Source organism: Balaenoptera ricei, chromosome X (genome assembly GCF_028023285.1).
Source record: "Balaenoptera ricei isolate mBalRic1 chromosome X, mBalRic1.hap2, whole genome shotgun sequence".
Lineage (NCBI taxonomy): Eukaryota > Metazoa > Chordata > Mammalia > Artiodactyla > Balaenopteridae > Balaenoptera > Balaenoptera ricei.
The window spans coordinates 90,864,976-90,871,834 of NC_082660.1; the positions used below are offsets into that span (position 1 = coordinate 90,864,976).

The window sequence follows — 6,859 nt, forward strand, 5'->3', positions numbered from 1 at the left end:
CACGTATATATAGAAGCTAAAAAAAAAAAAAGTTCTGAAGAACCTAGAGGCAGGACAGGAATAAAAATGCAGATGTAGAGAATGGACTTGAGGACACAGGAAAGGGGAAGGGTAAGCTGGGATGAAATGAGGGAATGACATGGACACATATAAACTACCAAATGTAAAATAGCTAGCTAGTAGGAAGCAGCTGCATAGCACAGGGAGATCAGCTCGGTGGTTTGTGACCACTTAAGAGGGGTTGTATAGGGAGTGTCAGAGGGAGACGCAAGAGGGAGGAGATATAGGGATATACGTATATGTATAGCTGATTCACTTTGTTATAAAGCAGAAACTAACACACCATTGTAAAGCAATTATACTCCAATAAAGATGTTAAAAGAATTGTAAATTAAAAAAATAATCATATGAAATCACAATTCAGTCATTCCTTCAAAGGATAAGTTTAGGGTATTAAGAAAGAAAAAGTTCGTGGAGACTTGGGCTAACAAAACAAATTTTTAAAGGATAAATTATGAGGAAATGCCATAGATGGATAGCTTAGATACAGAACTAGTTAAAACAAATTGATTACAAAGAGCTGTTACTAACAGTTCCATACTGCATTGGGTGGAGGTGTCAATGTGGTCCCTTAGGGATCCACTCTGAGTTCAAAACAATTCAATATTTTCTTTTACTACTTAGAGAATAGAAGGGAGAAGATGCTAATAAAATTTGCAGGTGTTCCTGCACAGTGCAAGATAGGTATAAAAATAGAGTATAAGCAGGATAAATTTTTAATTGGGCAGAAATCAATAAAATGAGATTCAATAAAGCATTCATAAATATAATGTATTTCACAAAGAAAAAATTAATCAAATGCACCAATGTAAAACAGAATCACAAGAGGGTCTAAGGGTTATAGTAGAAAATAAAATGAATGTGTATCAGCAACATGACTGTCAAACCTCAAAGGCCAGTGCTGATCAAGTTACAAAAATGAATTTTTTTCTTAGTGGGGAAAAAAAGAAGAAAGGTTATGCCAGTCTATATAAGTACTCCAGTACATCCAGAGTGTCAACCTAAAGGATTGATAGATAAGTAGGGTACAGAGAGGTGACTGGAAAGTCAAAAGAATTTATGTAGAAAAAAAATAAGACTGGCATAAAACAAAGATAAATGGAGAAGAGTAATCAAAGGAAGTAAAGTAGATCTAGTTGAGCAGAGCAGAAGCCAAGGAATGGACATGGAGGAAAAGGTGAAGGAGGGAAAGGGAGGGAAGGAGAAGTCAGAGAAAGGGAATGGAGAGGGGAGAGGAACAAAGAAAAGGAGGAAAAGATGCAGGACTTTCTAAAGGGATGAAGGAGTACAACAGGAGAATATCATCAAAAGAAGTTTGTCTCATGAATTCACTTCACAAAGGAATTATGCAGAGAATTGGTGGTGAGTTTCCAAGTAATATTTTAATTGGAGTGTTTCCAAGGGATGTACTTTTAATAATTTAGATCCTTAGTTGAAATGATCTTCAGATCAGCAAAGAAATTGGATTTTAGAGAACATATTAGTATAAAAGGATCGGGGTCTCATAAGAAATTTGTGGGCAAAATCACAGCTAAGAGAATGAAAGAAAGCACTTTCAATTTAAAAAAGAATAAAAAAATAAAAATTAAAAATTCCAAAACAATGCAAACTATCCAAGAGCATATTCATAAAAGGAACACAGACAGTCATGTATTTTCCTTCATAGAATAACTCTGTAATTTATATAATTTTAGAAGTAAAATATCACCATAAGACAATTTGAAAATTATTGGGAAATATTTTTATAACTAAAATCATTTATAATTTCATCATCATCCATACTTTGATTTATGTACTTGACTCTTCTGCACAATATAGACCTTTTAAAAATTAGTATAATTTTGCACCAGCAGTTGTGTATCTTCATTTTTATTACCTATAATTATATTATTAATATGTTCCTGAAAAGTGAATATTCTTTGAAAACATGACTACTAATAGCTGCATTGTATTCAATTTTTGGACATATATAAATATCTCCCTATTGTTGAATACTTAATTATCCAACTTTGTATCATTATAAATAATGCTGCTGTGGACGTTTTGTCTACATAGTTTGATATTTTGTTATCATGCATTCTCAAGAAGTTTTAATGTGAACGTTTTATGGCTTCATGCATGCTCTGTGTTAATCTGTGCCTATGTGTATACACATACACAGAAAGAGAGACTGCTTTTCAGAAAGGTTACCTGCACTTCTCCCAACAATTTGTGAAAATACTCATCTCACTTTATCCCTACCAGTATTAGATGAGAAATATTACTGAAGTTACATTTCTTTAATTACTATATTTGATATTAATTTTTTATGAACTGTCATGTGTTTTGTCAACTTGGTGTCATTCCTGTTACACTCTTGTTAGTTAATTAAAAATTAAGAATATTAATTTTGGTCATTTCCATTAGAAATATTTTCCTAACTGGTTTTCTGATTGTACTACTGTTTTTATGCTTTTTGTTGTATAGAAAATACAATGTATACATAAATATATTGACTTTTTACTTGGTGATTTCTTTATTGCTTTTATGCCCTGAAAGTTCTTCCCCAACTAGTTATCAATTAAATCTTCATGTATATTTTATTCTAGCCATTTATGATTTGAATTTTTATGTTTAAGTAATGAATTAATCTACAGTTTATTTTAGTATATGACATGAAGTGAGGCTTTTTTTTGAAATAATTAGCCTAATTTCTCAACATTGCAAAATAATCTATTTCTTATCCCATTTGTTTGTTATGATCTTATATCATATATCAAAAGTTTTAATAAATTGTGTTTATTTCAAGGGTTTGGAATGAAAGGTAAACTGACACTGAATAGCCAGTGAATGCAGGATAAAGGACACTTCTACAAGAAATGGACAGAGGAATAAGGACAATGCAGCAAGCAAAGGCAAACAGATACAATGACTAGAGATGAGCAACAGGACAGCTGAGAAATGTGATGGGTTCCCATTGCTATATAAGAAACTGTGTACAGTTACATAGAGGAGAAAAGGAAGAAAGCACATGAAAAAACTTACATGTGTGGGGTTGGGATGGGGCATGAAGGAAGAACAAAGTGAAAGAGAAAAACAGACCTCACTGTATATGGAACCTGTCCATCTGCAAAATAATAGGTGGGAGGGGAAATAGCTCTCAGAAGGAGGGAAGTAACAGAATTTGAAGCAGGTCAAAGACACAGAAAGAGAGGTATAAGAAGGCAAAAGAATGTGATAAAGAAAGTGACAGATGTAGGCTAAAAGTCAAGCTCAAAAACAAAAAAAGAATGTAGAATCAGGAAAGTTTTATACAAAGAATCATCAAAGAGGGACGATATTCATAAAGCAAAAATTGATGGACTCATGAGGTCATTAAAAAAATTAAGAAGCAGCAAGAAATTGTACAAGACAAGGCTGAGGAAGAATCTTGTGGAATGTTCTAGTAACAAACAGGGAGTTAAAATTCTGGGGCAGCAAGAAAGATCTCTACCCAAAAGAACAGCATATAGATGAGGACACAGCAATACCTGGTCTTTGACTGTGTTAAATTGTCATCATGAAACATTTTTAGAGTTTTCAGCTAAGCGTTTTATATAAAAATGTAGTCGTTATAGCTTTAAAATGTTTCATAGAGTCTTGTTAAAAGGAAGGGGATTTAAAAGGTAAAATAATCATGGTCTTGAGGATTAAGACCCTCGGGGTATGGGGGGGCGCCAGGAATGGAAATTCCAATGCCTAAAAATTAATTAGAGAACCAGGAGAAAAAGTAGCTAAAAGGATAAAGCCTATTACTTATTCATCCTTCATTCATTCAACAAACATAATGTCCAGGGCCTACCACATTAAGTAGAGGGGGGAGATATAAAATAAATACCAGTCTCTGCCCTCAAAGATGCCCCATCTAGTGTAGAAAACAAAATAATATATAAGACATTCCAATGCTATGGGATATTGCTATATTCAATTATGCACAATCTTCTATAGAAGCAAAGAAGAGGAAATGCCTAACTTCGTGGGGTGGGGGATGAGGAAGGAGTTCAGGAGGAGAGTATAATCGGAGACCATTTTACAGAGAAGGTGACCTTTGAGCTGAATCTTAAAGACTACTTAGATATCAATCAGCTAGTCCAGGGAAGAAAGAAAGCATGGAGATGTGAGGATGTATACCTGGAGTACAGAAAGCAATTAAGTGTGACTGGATCATAGGATATGTAGAACGATTTAGTAGAAAATGAGGCCTGAAGGAGAGACAGAAACCAGGTCTTCAAACCATGCCAAAGACAATGAGGAGCCATCAAAGATCTGTAAGCAAGAGAGTGAAATGATCAGATTTACCTTTTGCTAAAGCCATAATGGTTTCAACTGGGAGGAAGAAAGTTTGGAGGAAGGGAATTATAATAAGCTTTTGCAATGGTCCAAGTAAGAGATTATAAAGACATGGATTAGGAAAATGACCACAAAACTGGATAGAAAGGATTGCATCGGAAACAGCAAAAAGTAGAATTAGTAAATCTTGGTAATTGGTTGGCTATGAAATGTGAGCGAGTGGGAGGATTCAGAGGTAATGCCAAATGCCCCGCGGCATCCTTCAACCATCAGATTTGAACGGCGGCATTGCTCGGCTGCAGCGGCATGGGTGCCCTGTCATTACCCCCGGCCTGACAGCTCTACCTCAAGGACCACTGCTTCTCCACATTTAAGAACTGGCCCTTCTTGGAGGGCTGCGCCTGCACCCCGGAGCGGATGGCCATGGCTGGCTTCATCCACTGTCCCCTGAGAACGAGCCCGACTTGGCTCAGTGTTTCTTCTGCTTCAAGGAGTTGGAAGGCTGGGAGCCAGATGACGACCCTATTGAAGAACATAAAAAGCATTCATCTGGTTGTGCTTTCCTTTCTGTCAAGAAGCAGTTTGAAGAATTAACCCTCAGCGAATTTTTGAAACTGGATAAAGAAAGAGCCAAGAACAAAATTGCAAAGGAAACCAACAATAAGCAGGAAGAATTTGAAGAAACTGCAAAGAAAGTCCGCTGTGCGATTGAGCAGCTGGCTGCCTCGGGGCTACCCCACCGTCACTGCCCCACAGCGACACAGACACATGGTTTCCAAGGCACAGCCCTCAGCGTTACCAGCTTTTCTCTGGGGCCTCTTAACTGTGCCTTAGGAAAGGAGAACATCAACATTTTGAAATTAGAATATTTAAACTGTATTTTTGGTATTTTTCTTGAAGGTGGTGCCAGGGGCTACTTTTGTTGTACAGCTAGTGCTAAGTACAGTGACCGAGTCTCTCTATAAAAAAAAAGAGAGAGAGAGAGAGAGAGAGAGAGAAAGAATGTCAAGGTTTCTGGCTTGCACTAGGTGAATGAGATTGGGAACGCTGAAAGAGGTTCAGGTTTGTAGAAGACTGTGAGCTTGACTAGGGATAGGATGAGTTTAAATGATCTCCAGAATATATGGTGGAAACATAGAAAGAGCTGGAGATATACGCTCAGAGCTCAGTAAAGGGACCTGAGTTAGATAAATTTAGGACTAGAATAAGAAAGGAAAAAGGTGGGTAGATTCAAGCATTTTAAGTGACAAGATCTGAATTATGGGAAAGAGGACAGTAAAATAAATGTGTCAGGGAAACAATGCAAATTTAGTACACAGTATTTATAGAACATGAACAGACTATGTTTGTAGAAATTCTTGTTCTGTAAGGTATCAAAGAGTAAATATGTACACTATAAGAGTGCTTTTTAAAAGAAGCTTTAACAAAAAAATGAAATAAAAGATTCCAACGTGTTTTTGCAATGTTGAATACAAAGTGCTAAGTATTTTTCTAATAAACTGCTCTTAAATCCACCTATCCCTGCTCCTGAAACAGTTATTTTCACCATCTGCCAGCAGCAGTCCCTCCCCTTATAAATCTTTCTTCGTTTATTTTTCTCATGCTCAAAAATTGCAGAACAAGTGAGAGAGGGTGGAGCATAGCTGCTATGAGCTATTAGAATGAGTGACAGAGCCCAAAAATGGAAACATAAATTTTGACAAACTCTCTCAGCAACTATATACTCCTAAGGGTGTCAGGGACACATCCAGCATGCTTCAGCTAGGACTCTTTTTTTCTTCTTTTTCAGAAATTGACCAAGTTCTGATACAAATATGAAAGCATTGGAAATGCAATAAAAAAGTAGCAAAGACGTGGCATCTTTCAGGATTTGCCTGAAAGAGAAATAGACTGGAGCAGCAGTCTCCAACCTCTTTGGCACCAGGGACCGGTTTTGTGGAAGACAATTTTTCCACGGACCAGTGGGGGGATGGTTTCAGGACGATTCAAGCACATTACATTTATTGTGCACTTTATTTCTATTATTATTACATTGTAATATATAATGAAATAATTATACAACTCACCATAATGCAGAATCAGTGGGAGCCCTGAGCTTGTTTTCACTTGCCAGTCACTGACAGGGTTTTTGTTGTTGTTGTTGTTTATAAATTTATTTATTTATTTTTGGCTGCATTGGGTGTTCGTTGCTGCACGTGGGCTTTCTCTAGTTGCAGTGAGCAGGGGCTACTCTTCGTTGCAGTGCGCGGGCTTCTCATTGTGGTGGCTTCTCTTGTTGCAGAGCACAGGCTCTAGGTGCATGGGCTTCAGTAGTTGTGGCTCGCGGGCTCCAGAGCACAGGCTCAGTAGTTATGGCGCACTGGCTTAGTTGTTCTGTGGCATGTGGTATCTTCCCGGACCAGGGCTCGAACCCATGTCCCCTGCATTGGCAGGCAGATTCTTAACCATTTCACCACCAGGGAAGCCCAACAGGGTTTTGATATGAGTCCAC

At 37.1% G+C, this 6,859-nt stretch overlaps 1 pseudogene; it reads left to right on the plus strand.

Annotated features, from left to right (window-relative positions):
- Nucleotides 1–4,674: 4,674 nt before the first annotated feature.
- On the plus strand, nt 4,675–5,333 carry LOC132357125 (baculoviral IAP repeat-containing protein 5-like; annotated as a pseudogene).
- Nucleotides 5,334–6,859: the final 1,526 nt, after the last annotated feature.